Here is an 18,685-nt window from a genome sequence, read left to right on the forward strand (position 1 = left end):
TGGGATTATTTAAAGATAGGACGGATGCTTGCATTAATCCACACTCTGCTCCAAGCTTACTTCATGCCTTCACTGTTCTTTACAGTTTGGATCCATTTCACCACATTTCTACCCATCACTAGCTTACCTCAAGTCAATTTCACTCAAAAATGAAGGAAGCTCCTCATTAGAATAAAGAATTTTATGTCCCAATGCTGTGCTTTCTTAAAAAACCTTTGACTGAACAGCTCTGCCTTTATCCCTTCCCTTACAGCAGCAGTTGCTGTAAGCATCACTTGCAATACCCCAGACCTAAGGGTCTGATCTGCTAAACCACACTTTGTTATAACCCGCTTTGGGAAGAATGCTGCATCTTCCTGGAAAACATTCCTTCCTTCTCTTGTACTTCCCTTCCCTAAGACACGCTGTGAGATGACTAAATGCTGCCACAGGAGGGAGAAAAACAAACAGGAAAGAATTAAAAGGGCTGGGATAGGGCTGCAAAGCAAAAAGGCATAAATCACTCAAGATCTTCCCTCCCTGAGCTTTCTTGCAGCCAGCACATGCACAACACCTCCCTTCTGGACGAGGCTTTGGCATGAGCAGCAGATCCCATTAATGCTCCATCGCGTTACCACAGCAGAGCAGCGCTTGGCAAGCTGATGCAGGATACTCCCTCAAGAAAACTTTGAAGGAACAGTGCTGCACGGCTAAGGAGGTAGTGGTGGGGAGGGAGGGAGAAACTGGGAGGGGGAAGAAGAAATATCCTGGCCCAAAGAGATGGAGATGTGGGGAATCACGCTTGAAATGGCTACTCAGAGCATAAAAGTCTGGGATTAGAAGCAATTGTTTTAAAAACGTGGAAAACTACCTGTAAGGAGTTTGTTGAGGAAAGAATGCAGTTCCTGTTCATCCTTTCCTTTGAAAAATCAGCTTAATTAAACAGTCAGCCACATGAAAAGGCAAGGAGCAGAATTCTCACATTTGTTGTTTGACTTTTTTCATTACTGTTCTTAAGGCATGCTCTGAGGAAGGCAGCTGGAAGAAGAGTAGCTGTGCCTGAATCACAGCCATCCGAGCTTGGTCCTGCCTTCATTTGGTTTTTTGTTTTTTTTTTTAAGTCCTGATGTTTTCTCTGGATTAGGAAAAAGGTGTGTTATTCAAGAACTGCAGTTCACTTGAACTTGTGTAACTAAACAAAAGCCAACACTCGAATGATGTTAGGATTGTGGATTAGCAGCTTAAACTCACTTAAGAGGTGGAGTACATTTAGATTAGGTAAACTGTACTGACTCCTTCAACATTTTTCCTAATTAAAAGTCCTTCAAAGTTTGTCCCAGGTGACAGACTGACAACTTCCCTCAAGGAGGGACTACACAATAGGATCTTCTGCACTGCTCTGAAATCACCTTCCAGAAAATGGACAAAGTAGATAATACGTTACTCTTCTTATGCCAGGTATTTTCCATTTTGTGTTTAACCGTTGTTGGTTCTTGGCACTGTTAAACTGTTAATGGGAAATTCAAAAGGAATTGAGAACCTGGCTTCCTGGATTGTAGTTTTTGGCTTTCCTGCAGAATAGGATGAAGCTTGCAAGTTCCTCTTGTTATGTGCAGGTAGCTAACACTCTGCTTCATTACCAATTATCTTTCCTCAGCCTTTCCATCCCTGTATTACATAAGGTTTCAGGTAAGACTCCTAAGATATTTGACTGCTTTAGCACGTTTGGTTTTATGTCTTTGCTACTTTAGATCTTTCTTTGGCAGTTGCATCTACCTACATAATTGCTCTTATTAAAAGACTTAGTCATGGTCTGAAGTAAGTGTAACCCACTGTTATCTGTGCACTTCAGTGAATTTCAGCACAGAAAATTGGGGTATCATCTCAACATCAGAATACTGGAAGATGAAACAATCTATATTGAAGATCATGAATAAAACAAAAAAATAACAGGCTCTGAAGCAGGCCTGCCACTAATTCCAGCTATCCCTAAAACTGCACCAGGAAGATTTTAAATGGGGTTAAACCTCAGTTTTTCACCTTTAAAATTGCAGCCCTGTGACTGGTACGTGTGAGCTGAAAGGAACTCCATCTGCACCATTCAGTGCTGCAGGAGTGGCAGTTCTCTGAAACTGGAACAAATCTTGGAATTACAGCGGTTCTTCTTTTTCCAGGGAAAGGAAGGGAGTGGAAATGGAAAAACATCAGTGAGAAAAACCAAATGGGGCCCAAAATTCAGAGCTGAGGAAGTCTGCAATGGAGAATCTAGTTGAGACAGCTGTGCTAAGGCTGACCTAACCTGGGGCTGACCAAGCAAGTTCCATGATGTCATATTTTGCTATGATGGGCCATTAAATGAAGTTCTTCTTGGTACCTATTAAATCTACAGCTTTGGAGCTGGAGTTGTCAAGGTAGCACTGCAGCAGACACCAGGGGAATCCACGCACACTGATACAGAAGATTGCTGTTTGCATAAAATCTCTTTGCTCTTTTCTTGGTTATGTATTCAGGATATATTTTGTAGGCATAATCTATGATCAAACAAGCAAAGGAATTATTTATTACCTGTCCTGCTACATCTACTGCTTAACACCAGATGAAACTAAACAAAAAATAGGCTTCTGAGCTTGGGCCAGGAGTTCTCCTCTACAGTCTTGCAGGAAATATCCCTCCACTTCAAAAGTGTAGAGAAAAACCAGTTGATTCTACAGTGCTTATGTTATAAATAGGAGGATCCATTCATACTTATAGCAGACACAAGAACTTGCAGATATTGTCCTTTTTTCAACCTAAGGGATTCCATATTCACTTGTTCTACATTTCCATAGTAGACAATAGATCTGACATAGCACTGTGATCTGATCTGCTTTTTTGTTTGCAGCAGGTAATTGTAGGATGTTTGCAGGGATACCCGTAACCTCACAACACCAGGCACATCACTGTCCTGCTTACTACAAAGAAACCATCATAAAAAAGCATTACCAACCAAGAGGGTCAGTGATGCAATTATGTTTTTAAACAAATCCAACATAGTGGATAAAACACACGCTACTTTTTATTATCCTCGGTCAAGTTTTCTTTGGGGGATTCTCTGCTTATCTCCTTCCCCTCATTCAAGTTATCATTTCTAGACCTCAAGAGAACACCTACACGCTCCCTTCTGCTTCCTTCTTCCCACAACCCAAAGCTAAATGAGGAGCAATTCCTCTGCCCCTGAAGTCTCAGTGGCACATCCAACAATGCCACTCTGTGGCTGGACAGGTAGAGAGATGTTCCTGTAATACTCATTGCTCTTGACAAAGGTCAATTATTGTGACCAGGCCTATTAATGAAGTAAATATTGACTAACACCTAAGAGGCTGCCCAGTGGCTGCTTCTCACTTCCACCAGGAGCCCTGAAGTGCAGGATAGAATCCAGCAAAGATTTTCTGGATAATGAAGAGAGACCCAATCAAGTCTGTAAGCCCAGGCAAGTCAATAAACTGTCACAGTTGCCCGGAAGGAATTGGCTTGTCTTAGATAAACTCACAAAAGGCCCTAAAAAAAACACAACTTTTTTTTTTTTTTTTTTTTTTTAAATGGCAGAGATTAATTTTCTGACTTCAAAGTAGTATTAATGCAGAACTTGGCTAAGGTTCCCTCTGCAAGCAGTTTCCCCCCGAGCAATGATTTCAGAATCCGCCTTGTTTTAAGGCTGGCATTTGCTGCAGCTGCAGACCTGGAGTATTTTTGATCCCCTCTGAGTGCTGGAACACTATCCAACAATTAAACTGCAACCCAAAAACAATCAAACATCTGTTTGGAGGCAGGCTGCTCAGTGACTGACATTCTCATGCCAGCATAAACACTAAAGCTGCTGAGCGATTCCTGTCTTTGGTATACCTATGTATACATACACACCACTTGTGTAGTTTTTGTTCTCACATGCAGAATATGTGAATATGCTTAAGAGCATTTTTATTAAAATATATGGATGTACTTGTATACCTTATTTGTGGAAATATTTGCATTGGCGTGAACACGGATTTGAATGTCAGGTTGAGATGTGGTTATTTGTGTGCTGGAGGTGGTTTTGCAGGAAGCAAAACTGAATGTGGACCATGAGTCTGGAGACAGGTATGTGCTTATGCAGTGCTGCATGTGTTGGTGTATGTTCATTTACAGATATCAGCTTGATTTCACATGGGCAAAAATAGTATTATGGCTGCATGTTGTTTTGTGGAGAGGCAAGGATTCTGAAGTGTTTGCATGTGTGTGCACGTGGAACTGATTGCAGCAAGGTGTCTGTGCTTTCTGATGGACAACTGTCCAATATCTGACATCCACACTCTGCCTTTGAACTTAGCAGATACTCAGGCTGTAGCACTCAATATCCCTTATTTTAAGCCCCCAAAAGGGCCAGACTGCAGGAAGCAGTTCAGAATTGTGTTCAAAAGAGCACTGAGGTCCTGATGAAATCTCTGTTCCTAAAAATACTGATTTCAAGAACTCTCATGGGAACATGACAGGGTATTGGAGGATGACTTCTCTCAAGGGCTTTGGAAACAGGAATGAATACCAACATTAGTTCCGTCTGTCTAGAGAGAAAAATTACTCTTCTTCATAAGAGCACTTCTCAGAATCCATGCAGGTAGCTCCTTTTGTCCTATTTTATTTATAGATTTCAAATAATGACAGCCTGGGTAAAGTAGCATGCAAACGACATTCATTCCCAACAGGAATTCCCTCTGTGTAAAACCAAGACCAGCTTTCAGAAAATACAATTGCTCCCAATCCAAATGACAGCTTGTGCTGCTCCCACCGCTTCTCCCTGAACCCCCAAGGTCCACAGACTGCTGCTTGCCATTTGTGGTGTCTTTATATACCTAGCAATATGTGAGTCACCACAGCAGGTGCTAGCCACAGCCTGCTCGCCTGAAAACATCAGTATCAAAAGTGACAGAATCTGGGCCACCCACTGGCTGTATTTCTGGAGCATCCCTCTGTCTAGGAGGGAGCAGCTGGAGATTTTTCCTTTAGAGCATTTATCAAATATCCTGTTGCTGGAGTATAAGAACACGCCAGCACAGGAAAGAAAGATGTGATGATCTTCCCACTGTGAGCCCCACAGCTTAACTTATTGTTGTAGCTGCCTAATCTTTTGCACCAGCCTTGTTTTTCTTTTCAGCAGTTTAAGCTGAAAAAGTTTACTAGACAGTACATGTACCTCAGAAATCATAGGAGGTTCTGTTCCTTAGCAGTTAAGGCACAGTAAAGCATGGACTGCAGTAGAAAAGCACAGAGAAATGGTATTCTCCTGCCATGGCTGCTGCCCAGGTGCACTTCCATTTGAACTCTTGCAGTGTGGATACAGTGGATGATGCTCTTGTGTGCTTATACTACACAGCTATTCTTCAGCAAGGCTTCTCAGAAGTCATGTGAGTGGCCTGTATGGTCTGTGTGCTACCGAGTGAACAGATAATGACTCTTAACCCTATGTACATGCACTGAAAATATTTTTAGTAGAGGTTTAATAGTGATTGGCTGGGTTAGAAGGTGGCCCACTGGAAATGGCAGGCAGTGAGTGATTTTTCTTAGAGGTTAAGAAGTCGTAGGATCCACTTAACTCATACCAGTTACATCCCTGACTTCCTAAAGCACAGCCTATGAATAGCTAAGCTCCTCTTGTAATGCTGTATGTGTGGCAGAACTGGTTCTACAGAAAGTATAGGATAAAGAATCAACTACTACTGAGTTAATTCAGAGCTACTCAATTTACGCACGTTGGCATGCTGTCTTGTGTTTGTTGTTGTGGTTTATGCATTTTTCATTAGAGTAAAGGAGGATCTTAGGTGCCAAAATGTTAACCAGCACTGCTGCTAATATTATTTAGATTTGCCCTGGGTTCATATTAGAAAACACGCAGAAAATTTGCAAGTACAGAAAGTCTTCTCATTCATGGATTTCTTCCAGCTCTGCTCATCCCTTTTGCGCTTTCCAATCCTGTACTAATTTATAAGCACTGATGAAAATCAAATCCTTCCTGGTTCCTGCTCCCTCAGTACCACTAACTATGGCCCTGCTAATCTGTCCTCTAATGCTTGTAGCATATGAATATCTCAGAATCACTGCTGCTTTGCAGGCTTCTATGCTAAATTTAAAACACAGCAAATACAATGTGTGCTCTCTCCCATTCCATACAAAGACTCAACAGTAACTCATGAACAGCCACCACCTGACTCCAGTACTTCAGCTGCCGTATCATCATTAACCTGAATCCATTTTTATCCACAAAAATCAACTGAAACCAGCTACTCAGCATGATTTATGAGAGTCTTTGGGACAGAAGCTGATCACATGTAAGAAAGTCTTCACAGTAATCTCTAAGAAACACTCCAAGTTTCTACTCTGACAAACTTTTAATTCTCTATTTAAGAGTTGGGAAATTTCACTTAGTAGGATCAAGAGGTGTCACATTCTTAAGCCCCACAAGATATGTCAGCTTGCTTGGAGACAACAGGACTGTTCTATCTCATACAATGCAGTGTTCACTCCTGACTTTTTCCAACACAGGACCCCTCAATAGGGCATAACACAATGATTCTGACAAAGGCACTTAATAACCATTAGCAGCTGCTCAATTTCTAACTCTTGTTTTCCCACAAACTCCATCTATAGGAAAATTCAGAGTGCAACCCAAGGAAGCTCTCAGCTGTCCCCCACTTTGTGAATTTCCAAAGCAGATGTAAAATAACTTCTGATCTCTCTAATGTCCCTATCTTGTTGGTCTGTAATTTCTGACTTTAAGACCTCAGAACTTCGACCTACTCCTTACAAATGTATTCTTTATTCGTTGTAGGAGTTTTAAGTAATATTTGAAAGTCTCTTACTTTGTGGATTAGCACATATACCTGCATTGTAATTGGTCCAACTCTGAGAATGCCCTCTGTCAACCAAAAAGCATCACACATGCTACCAGCCATTTGCTTATGGGAGCTCCCCACTTTGTGCCTACACTACCAGCCACCACTGATGTGTATTGTCCATACCATATAACAGTTTCCTCTTTTAGTCAATAAACTGGATCAGAGCCCTGTTATTTTTGAGAAAAATATTGCATTAAAGAGCACACGAGACTCTGAGAAGGTAGAAGCTATTTAGACCTGGATATGTAGTTTGCCACACCAGGGCTCATCTCAGCTGACAACAGCAGCTTCCTGTGCTGTGTCCTGGGGGAACAAGGGGCTGTTAAACCCTCACATCTGCCACCTCAATGCACAGCTGTGAGTGGCTCTGGGAGAGCCATCCCTGCTTGCCCAGCTGCCCTTCTACTCACTGTCACTCAGCAAGTAACTATTTCACAGGCCTCGCAGAAAACAATGGGAGCTTTCAGGAATGAAATAAAATCTTTACTCTGATAGGAAGGCAGCTGTGAGACACATGAAAGCTTCTGCTTGCTGTCTCTTACTGGTCTCACAAGGTTCAGATGGAAGGAGTCACAGCAAACCAACCATCACAAAGGTCAGTGCTGGAAAGAGCCTAAAACATGTGGTACCCTACAGAAAGACATGTAGATAGACATAGATAAACAGCACATTGGATGCAGAATGAGGAGGAGCGCACATGGAAACAGAATATAAAAAATGATCAAAAAAGAAAATTGATTTTCACCATTTCTTTAATATCCCCAAAGAGGACCCCATCATTTACAAACCTGAGGAATCACTGCTCCCACTGCTGATATTCAGTCACCTTTGGGGCAGAAAGCTACAGCCTTTAACAGCACTCACTTATTCTATAAACCAGTTAATCACAAACTTTTAGGGTGCTTTATAACCCTGGGGGAAAAGTATCACCTGTTAAACAGCAATTACCTCTGCATTTCCCTTTAGGGCTGTTTTCTCATCTACGAACTGATGAGGTCCAACACGACTCAGGTTGCTAATTATTCTAACTTCAGGACATTAGTGCTGCTGATTAAGAAATGCACAGCACCCAGAAAATAGATGAATTTATTTCCTAAGGGTATGCAGTGCTGCACACTGGCAGTGTACTAATACAGCATTGAGAAGTCAGGAAAATTAACCCACGTGCCTTCCAACAGCTGGTAGGTCAGATTTAAAGGTTTATCCCATCTGATGACAAATCTGAATTCACATCTTTACATTGTTCTCCTGTCTCCTACCACCTCAATCCCAGCTCCTCTATTCTCCCTGAGGCACTTCTCCATCTTTTCCTCTCCTTCCCCTGTTGCTCACACAGGACTATAAGTCTGCTTTGCTTAACACAAACACGCTTGCTCTGAGTAGTTACTCATATGAAAAATAATACACATTTGTAAGCTTCTTTGTCTTCCCCTTCTTCTACATTTCATCTTTGATTTGCTCTTATGTTTTGAACAGATTCCTATTTTCTACACTTGAATAACACTCCTGAAAATGCTTCTTGTTGGTGTAAATCTGACCTGCACTGTACAGAATGAATCCTTGCATTCTCCCTGGTGTTGCTTCACAGGTGGGGAATAAGGTTTTACTGCTGATAATAGATAGGAATTCTTTATTTTACAAGGTAAGGATTCATGCTTTCAGCTCAGAAGCTCAAGAGCTCGATCCCACTGATGACCCAGGGGAGGAGCTGTGATAAAGGATCCCATCGCTGATTTCCACACTGCCATCTCATCATCAAGTAGTTGAACCCTTAACCCATGTGCACACTACACCATGCCAGAGAACTCATGGCTCCTCACAGAACAGAAAACAACGACCACTTGTTAAGCATTTGTTTGAGACAGAAATGAAAAAAAAAGTATTACAATGAGTGATTTCAATCTTTGTACTGTCAGCTGAAGGTTCCATGCTGCCAGAAACACTCAAATAGTATTGTTTATAGGCAGGAATACAATCATTTTCTACCTCAAACACTTCTGTATCTTATGTTGTGGATTTTTTTGCGAGTGAAGAAAATTAGACTTAGTATTAAAAAAGTAGTTGTATTGGAGTATTTTCTTTGATTATGTTTGTTTTGAGAAAATAAAGGTCTTCTCGATAATACACAACTGCTCTAAAATTGATAACTTTGCTATGATTAAAAAGGAAACAGCTCAGAGGAAATGTGAATAATATTTGCAAACTATGTAACAGCACTTAGTGGGGAAATATAAAGTAGTTAAAAATAGATAAGAGCTTAAAAAAATAAAAGGGAGTAAAATTCATATATATCTATTAATTACAAGGTAGCTAGCCTGACTGTGCTGCTGCTAGCAAAAGTGCAGCTGCATCATTACTGGAAAATGGGACAGGCTATGTACACAAATAGGGCTGGAGTTCAAGCACGCCTGCCCAAATCCTCTCCGCTACTCCATTTAGTGCATTCTTTCTTATCATTCAAAGGGCTGCATTAAAATCTGCTGAGCTTCACTGTGTTCTGGATCAGGGTTAATGCACGTCTGAATCCCCCGAGCTGGAGAGCTACTACTTACAGCTAGTTTTGAGCATTAGCAGATTATTTAGAAATGCCTTTGGATGAAGATGCAACAGCTCAGATGGTGTAGATATATCTAAGAAAGCTGCTGAGAGCTCAATGGTTGAACTCATAGAACGTTTCTTTCTCTTGGACTCCATCAGCAAGCAAACTCCTATCAGTTCATCTCTTGCGTTCATTTACAAATGCAGAGGATTTAGATCTCACTCACTGTGGGGTCTCTGTTAGGACATCTCCCCAAGTTGTGCTTAAATCTGGTTCTCATTTGTTCTTCTCCTGAAATTATTCAGGCTGTTGTCGCTACATGATTTGTCTTCATGACTTGCAATGAGTGCTGAGCTGGGATTTGGTCAGAAGGATAACACTGAGAGGTGAAACCGGGAAGACCTACACATCTCTCAAAGGACCACAATCAGATTTTGTTATGCCCAGAAACTCGCTTTATGTTATTTCTTCGCAGGAGATAAAGCAAATTCTCTTAGAAGACCAAAACATTTTCCCTCTCCTGCAAAACTGCAATCTTCACAAAGTGCAACAACTCCAAACTCTTTAGTCTAATTCACAGAGAAAACTCAGCCTTCCCAAGACCGCGACTTTTTGCCTTGCTTGCACTTTGCTCCTTTGGGTTTGATTGCTATGCTAATTAAACAAGACATTGGTCAGGCTTTAAGATTTTTTTTTTTTATTTTAATATATATTTTGCTTTCAGCTTCTTGAAAGGTTTCCAAGAATACCAGGCAAGGAAATTAAATCTGCATCCCAAGGAAACAATCCCTTTCCAAAATTGTTAATCTTTCCTTATGACATGTTTTGGAATACAAACGTATCCAGAGGGGGTTTATTCAGCAATATGCTGCGCTCATGTAAGTGATCAAATTGGGGGTTTATTACAGTGGTACATATGTTAACAATAACTCAAACTTTTACTCGCCCTGCTTCACCACCACAGCTGCTCTTGGTTTTTCTTACAGCCCCACCCAGTGACACTTGGAACACAAGCAGAAACACGTATGTATTACAGGGAGTGATGTTCTACATTGTTATTAGAGAACCAGGCTTCCTCCAGCATGCAACATTATCATAACAAACCCATGACTACACACTTCAACTGTCACTACATTGCCTTCCATATATGCTGGAATCAGCAGAATTAGAAACCAGGTCTGGTTGCTACATATCACTGCTGATGAATTTTTGCATTACAGCAACTGGAGGCGATTGCAGAGCCTGGGCTGTGCCAGATTCAATCCATTTGTAGGTCTGTCCCCCCAGCATGTTTTGTGGAGCTATTTAAGGGTCATATGGAAATGAATGTATGAAGAAGTGAAGGAAAAAAAGTCACTAAGTTTAATAAAGTCTTAAGTCACTTACTGCCAAAAGAGAACAGGTAGCAGATAAGAAATACAGAGGGGTATACAATGCATCATAGTGCATGCAATGAGAAATGCTGAGCTCACCAAAAGCAATTTGGGTTATTCAGGTGAAGACAACTTATGTCAAAAATCTCAGGCATCTTCATGTCTCTTGAGACAAAGGTTAAGAAAAAGCATTCGGAATCAGAAGTCGGTTCTTAAAACATCCAATTGGTTCTTATTTTGAGAAAAGCAGTAACGAGACGTTTTTAATCAAAACCTTGCCTAGAAGCCACAAGTCTCAGATCAAGAACCAAATGTGGAATGTTAAACATTCCCTAAGAGCTGGCTTGGGCAGCATGAATTCTGCACTCATTTCTCTTTCTACTCTCTCAGCCCAAAAGCAAAACACGTTTTACAGCAGAATCTCAACTGTTTGCTGATGATGGAGTCCCAGGCAGTTCAAGAGAAACTTCTAATTTCCAAGACAGTAAGAGGAAAGAAAACACGCCGTGAAAGACAAAAAGCCTTCTTCAAACACAGCCCTTGAATAGCAGGCTCCTGGACGTGCGTGAAATCTGAGTTTCCTAATGAAATAATTCCAAATGCTTTTGCAAGAAAGAGCAGTATTCTGCTGAACAGTGTTTGTGACCTTAGCAATAAACATTAATCTGTGCCACTTCCAAACCCTAGAAACAATAGCTAACAAAAACCAGAGGATGCATCATCCTAATAATGTGTGGGGGTAACCTGAGGATATTTTTTAACATGATAGAGGCTGTCACCTTGAGAACAAAAGGTTAAAGACAACAGAGAGGTGATAGTGACATCCCAACTACACTCCTTACTGATAGCACAGCACGTGCTTCCATCAAACTGCATGCATACTTTGAAACTCCTTCACAAATTAAGTAATTTAAGCTCAAATTAAGTTAGAAATAATAAACTGAAAATGTGCAAATGCTCTTCATTAAAATATATATATATATATTTATATATATATACCCTGGAGGTTTCACAAAACAGAATATCCCCCAAACAGTGCAATTATTCTATTGAATATGCCCAAAGAATAAGTGGCTGCTCAGGAGGAGCATCTTGTGAAGTGTATCATTGTGAAAAAGGTGCTTTGCAATTATGGCTGTAACTTCACGATGCCAGCTAGAGAAGATTCTGCAGTTATACAGAAGGGCTGTAACAGTGCACTGCCAAGTTGCTGTCCAGGCAAATTACACACGCACTGTGTGCTGGTTGCTGGAGATGGTCAGCTCCACAGGAGGCAGGATGCATTGGCAGGCTGAAGCTGAGCAAACTCCCACTTGCACAAACCCTCATACAACTGACAGCAATGGGGCTTTTCATATGAAGACTTCCATCTTCTGTCAGCTTTAGGTGCTGTGATAGAGTACAGCAAAAGTAGGAACCACCCCTTCCAGTGAAGGAATTCTCAGTATATCAGCCCGAAGTTACAAACAGATTTTGCTGACTAAGATATGAAACAAGCCCACTTTAAGTAGTTCCAGAGAGATCTGCATACAGCATGCAGTCTGTCTAATAACATCCGATGAGATGCAAAAGCAGCCAATGGCTGCAAGGCCCAGAGAGTCCCACCACTGGTGGAAACCTTTGCAAATGAGGAGAGCATTGCTTATGGTAAAGAATCCACTAGGAGTACAAGGGCAGCTTGTATTGCTAACAGCAAGTAATAGTAAAATGGGAGTTCTGTTTGTTTGCTAGAAAGATATCATAGCAAAAAAACACATTGAAAATTGAGAAGTAGCTCACAGTGATGAACTCTGGTAAATGCAACCTTTTTACAGGGGAATACCAAAGCAGATTTTAAAACATTTGGCAGTTTCTCAGAAGCCAGGGGAAGATTAACTACGTGAGGGAAAAATCAGGCCAAGAAACTGAAAACAGCTTTTCAGAATTAAGGAAAGCCAAGGAGGAACCGAGTCTAAAAGGCATTTGGAAAGAAATGTGTAGATCAGTTTACTTGTAAGAGATTGATCACAGAATCACAAGGGTTCTGAATCTCTTGTAGAAGTGGGTTGGAATTGTAAAGCTTAGAGGGACAGCAGCAGAGCACCAACCTCACCAAGACTGCCAAGCAAGGACACACAGCAACCATAGCAAGCAGCAATACTGCCAAGGGGTAATATGGCTAATGCTGCCTGCAGAGATGGCACATAGGAATGTCACTAAAATGAACACCTGACATTGGTAAATCTGTGCTCCTGTGCTTGAAACAACCTCTGAACACCAGCTCTGCAGGCCTGGATGCAGCATACTGAATCTCTGCTGCTATTTATGAAAGCTACATAATATTCCTTTCTATGCACTCAAATAGCTTTTAATATCTATAACACCCTGCTGATAAGAAACACAACATAATGGCTGGTATTATTTGCTTTGGAGTAGAATATTATGTTGGGCACTTTCCCACTGGAATATAACTCAGTGTTTTCAATGTGGCTTTGCAGATGTTGCTTTTTGTAGGCTGTTACAATTGTAAATGTATTTTAAAAGCAGATGTACATATACATGAAGGAGGAAATGAGAGCAATAGATTTTCAAGGTACGAGCAATAGGATCAGTTAGAGCCGTGTAGTGACTTCAAAAAATCTCACATAAGAAAATCCCACACGAAACCAGTCTGTACCTCAAAAAAGAGGTACAGAAAGTCACTAAGATGTACAGAAAGTCACTAAGATGATGAAAATATAGGTGAGGAAAAAAGCCTTAAAAGTGTGGTTTTAAGGGTTAGAAGCTGTTGCTGAGGTCCCTTCTACTTTGAAGGGATTCCAATAAAGCTATTCCTTCCTTGTCACTGAAACACAATCATTTACCTTTCAGATCCTTCTCTCATTCTTACATGCCAAGCATAAAAATGGAAGAACTGCAACAAAATGGTACCTAAGGCAGCAAGAATTCTCTGTATGGAAAGAACACAGGATGGAGGATGAATAGAGGCTGCTAGTAAAACCTGGAACTTGCTGTGTTCAGCTCATCCTTCTAAGGAATTCAAAGTTCTCTGTGGAGTCAGAGCAGCAATTGCACAAACTGCAGGCACAATTCTTCATGAAATAAAAGAAAGGGAGAAGGAAACAAAGCCAAAGCCTCTGACTTCTTTTTTTCTGGCTGATCTCAAACTGTAGGAATTCCCCAATCAAAAGAATGCTCTGCTCTAGCTAAGGAAATTATGTTGATTAGGATAGAAGTTCCAGATGTTAACCCAAAACAGTTTGAAGAAGGGGAGAAGAAGGCATGCAAGGTGACCCCACCCAGGGCAGGAAGCACAGAGAGAGCCTCATACCCAATGCCTTGGGACACAGCCAGGGCTCAGCAGCTCTCGCACTCATGTCTCCTTCTCCCCCAGGCAGATATAGGAGCTTTTCCAGTTTAACCCCAACACTTCTTTGCATTCTTTGACATGCATTATTTAGAAAACACATATAAATCTGAATAAAAGTTACAGCAAGAACAGTTTGGTTTTGATTTTTAAATCCAGAACAAGCAGAACAACTTATTTCTCTTTGCTATTTCCATGCACTTTGTTCCTCACATCCCCTTTTAGGCTGGGTCTCAGTCACAGACACTGAGCTATCTCAAAAAGCACAAAGAGGGTTAAAAGGAAAAGTTCTTGCAGAGCAGACACTGCAGTTACAGTGAAGACAAATGTGTTCATTTTTTGGTAAAGCGGTTTAACTATTTGTGGGCTTTGAAAAACAGCCAAAGTAAACCAGATGCTCGTTGCACAGGGGTCAGCTACCAGTAGCCAATTAGGGAAAGCTCTTCTATTAGTCCAATTTGTAAGTTGCATTATTCTGATTGGTAGGAAAGTACATTAAATGTTTAGGAAAATAAAAAGGAAACAGCTAAAGTGCTGTTGTTCCTTGCTGTATCAAGAAAAAGCAGTCGACATCTGAGTAAGGCTGCAAGATGAGTGCCTAGAAAGTGATTTTTCTAAATCAGGTTTGTTTTGTTTTTTTTCCCTGAAGAATGACTCAGCTAGAAATACAGGAACACCACTGCCTGGCTCCATTATCCTGCAAGCTTGAGCATGGCTAAACTATGATAATATCTGATATGAATGACAGAACATGGCCAGTCCTGACTACATCCAGAGCAAGAAACACATGCCCTAAACCCAGCCTTCCTCCTGGACAACATATCCTACATCAATCACATTCCTGAAGGCTTCTTTGGAAAGCAAAGCACCTCCAGTTTACATCCATTGCTTCTCAAAGGCATAAGCTATACTTTCTTCCTATCTGAAAAATTCTGACAGATGAGCCCTATATTCACATAAGTGATACACGAAGATCCCAAGGAAGGAAATTAGCATACCCTATGGAGAAGGCATTTCTGCCCTACTCACAGAATATGTGAAAATTAACATATGGCTGCAGACTGAAACAAGAGAATTCATAGGCCTGTTTTCTCCCAAACCCAGCTCCTCCATCCTTACAGAAATCTGCTGCATTGGAGGCTTTTCACACAGTCTGCTCGGTACTAACCGACCTCTGCACAGCCAGCGTGTGTTGCTTCACACAAAGGCAGGGAGAGGTGTTTCAATATCCAACATTCAAATAAGGGGCAACTATCAACTGTTAGTCCATACTCACACAACCAGTTGTAAAATCTTTCATCTCGCATTTAAGCAGCAGAGGGGAATGTAAAGATTAAGTTGTCAAGTTCTATTAAGTTACTAAATGATGGTGATCAGTGTGCTTGCTTCCTGTACCTTCACAATGCTTTACTGAGCAAGGAGACTGTCCTTTAACCCTCTGACAGTACTTTCACACTGCAAGCTGAGGTACTAAGAGATAAAAACTACTTATTTAACCTATTAGGACAGATAAAAATTCACATTTAGTGCTTAGCCAATCCAGCTGCCATTTCAGCTCTGGTCCACTCAATGTTTGTGAAAGAACCAGAAGATGTAGGCTTGGTTCAAAACCTAAATAATTTACTGAACAAAAATGCCAATAGTTGTTATTGGGATTAGTTGAATTATGGGACTAACAGACGCAATCTGGCCCTGACAAATAAGGCTCAGAAAACAGACAAGTGAAATGGACTCGCTGAGAATCATAGGAAAGACTGCAATCCATTCAAGAGAACTATCCAGAATGAAGTTAACAAGTCATTGGAGAACACGCAGGGAGCCATTCTGAACTGGCAGAAAAGATGGACAGGATGACCTAATAGAGGTGTTTTATTTCCCCTCTCCATCTGATTTCTGTGAGTCTGTAATTCCATCTCAAAATGTGACCAGAAGAGCTGACCGTCACACCTGCAGTCTCTTGTGAAGTTACTGACTCTGCTCACAAAAGAGATAAACTTAGGGGGAAAACATCGGATATATATTAGAGACTGAGTGTGTGTGTATAAAGTTTGGGATAATACTCCTTAAAAGCAATAAAAGGGAATAAAGACACAACAAAGATGACTCTTGGTTTTCAAGCCCTGTGAAGATGTGACCAGATACTATGCAAAAAGATGCCTTATTAAATAAAATTTATCACTGCTATAAAGCCATAAATGGAGGTTTTTGAGAATCTGTACTTCTTTTTTAGCATATAAAAGAAAATGTTTCTTTTCAAAGCAGAATGAGTTTCCAAAGCTTCAGAACTCTGCTTCTCCTGCAGGTGTCCTTGTGTAATGTATTTTCTGAAGTGTTTTTTAAATTAAAAATAATAAAAACCTCTAATGGTGGTTTCTTGGCTATGGAAATCAGAACAGTTATGAAAGAGCAATAAAGCAGCCTCTCTCTTGTAGTTGCCAGCAACTCCAGGAACATGTTTGCTGGAACTCTGACCCCTTACATAGAAAACATTAAAACAACTGCAACTTGATACTATTAACTGGTATTAGATTCATAGGTTGGGAGGCCAACTGGCTTTTATGATATATTTCTTGGTACTTGCGTACTAATGGACACACTCCAAGCTTTTCAAAAGCATATTCCAGATAGGTTCACTGTTAGCTCATTTTTTAAAGCAATGTCTTTAGCAACTGCTTGTCCAAACTGCCCGTAAAGAATGAAAAACAAAGAGACAGCACTTCTATGGCTGCACACCCAAGAAACCTTCTGTTGGTACGCAGCCCTCTCAGAATACATTAACAATGGCAATATTTGAAGTGTTACGGATAAAGCTTTCATTGCACTTCTCAGAAATCCTCAAACCACAGCTGTAACATTTTCCAATCCTTCACTTCCCAGCTTAATATTAAAAAACATACACAAACCTCATTCAAGAGCAGGGAGCCTTCAGGTATAGCCAGTTGTATGTAACATTCTCTTTATTTTTTAAACCTAAGTGTGATGGAAAAGGGAATGGTGAATGTGGGCCTTAACAACAGCTGGGGTGTAAGGACTATGGTTAGATATTATGTAAGTACTAATAACATAACCCTCATGCAATACTTCCACTGATGTTAGAGAGAAGATGGCTAGTGGTAGATCCCACTGACTAAAGGGCTAAAGAATTGCGTAATGAATGTACACTACTAATTAACCAAAGAGATTTAGCAACAAAGGAAATTTCAGTAGCTATTCAGTGTACTACTTGCACTGGTTGGGTAAACTCAGCCCAGCTCTTAATTAAGAGGTGTTTAAGCCATACTGGCACTGGCAAGCGGTCTGGTTAGCAACATCAACAGCAAAACTAACGTGAACTTTCCAAGGTGGAAATGACACATTTGCTCTGCTTCTACTCTTAAAACAATAACCAGAGCTGTTACTCAGCATTATGTAAGAAAACACACATCACCCAACGCTGAGCACTCCTGGAATCACAAATCCATACACAATTCAGACAGCTCTTGTGAAAAGATTTATACTGCAATTGCTTCCTGTGCTTTCAGCTTTATCAGATTAAGTCCAAAGAGTTGAAAAATGTTGAGTTGCCTCCTGGATTTTTATAAACATCTGAAGTTTCGTTTCAGCTTTGTTTCTTTTGAAAGAAACTGAAGGGAAGCCAAGGAATTTAGTAAAACAACGATCTGAACATATTTACAACCCCCTGATAATGAACTTACTTTGGAATTAAAAGTGATGCAACTGAAAGAAGAGCATATAGAAAAACGTTACTAGGGTTTCAATACCATCCCACGAATCAACACAAGGGGTTAAATTTACACTAGTGTTCATCAGGACTCAAAGAAGACAGAGACCTTCCATGTGTGTTAACCAGCAAACACATTCATGTACTATGAACAGGACCTCTTCCCTGGCGTGGCTGTCTGTAATGCAATATCATGCATTACGTGGCTGTCTGTAATGCAATATCATGCATTACGTGGCTGTCTGTTCTCCTCGCTTTTTAAACACGTTATGGGGGTGATTAACCAAATGTTTCCATAACAAACATTTACACAATTTCCTACACAGGTTGTAGCGCTGACATAACTGACAGAAAACGCACATCTGCCATGCTTAGAAATGAAAATGACACAGGAGAATTTAGACTATAAGAGATCTGACTGGACAATATTTCTTTTTCCAGGTCAGATATTCTGCATCTCAGTTCTGGTCTGTGCACATCTATGCAGCAACCCTCAAGGTCTCCTAAGGTTAGGAACAGTCCATGAGCCAGAAGGTTGAACAGACAGACCCAAACTCATTCACAGTCACCAAAACATAGAAATTCACAAATATTTAGGCTTCATCTGAAAATCTCTATATCTGTGGCAAAAAAAAACTTCCATCGCAGAAAAGAATTACTGGGAATTTCTATTCTCTTCATTTTACTGAGCTGCTGTGTGCTCTGCAGCAGGAAAAGGGCTAACGATCTCATTGGGTTTGGTGACACATTTGGAAATGAGACTTCTGCACTGACAACATTAAAAGAAAGAGAATCCCACTTTTATAACAGACAGTTTGCGTA

The 18,685-nt window shown here is 40.7% G+C and overlaps 2 long non-coding RNA genes across 2 annotated transcripts in view; one reads left to right on the forward strand and one right to left on the reverse strand.

Moving 5' to 3' along the window:
* The window catches only part of LOC107323429 (uncharacterized), a 91,641-nt gene that overhangs the window by 51,938 nt on the left and 21,018 nt on the right, over positions 1-18,685 (reverse strand). The gene's annotated exons all lie outside the window — the stretch shown is intronic.
* On the forward strand, positions 520-13,902 carry LOC146759899 (uncharacterized). Its single transcript, XR_014932177.1, has 2 exons — positions 520-697; positions 13,647-13,902. It is a non-coding gene; the product is annotated as an uncharacterized LOC146759899 (long non-coding RNA).

The sequence above is a fragment of the Coturnix japonica genome, chromosome 9, assembly GCF_054131305.1.
Source record: "Coturnix japonica strain WE chromosome 9, WE-NBRP24, whole genome shotgun sequence".
Classification (NCBI taxonomy): domain Eukaryota; kingdom Metazoa; phylum Chordata; class Aves; order Galliformes; family Phasianidae; genus Coturnix; species Coturnix japonica.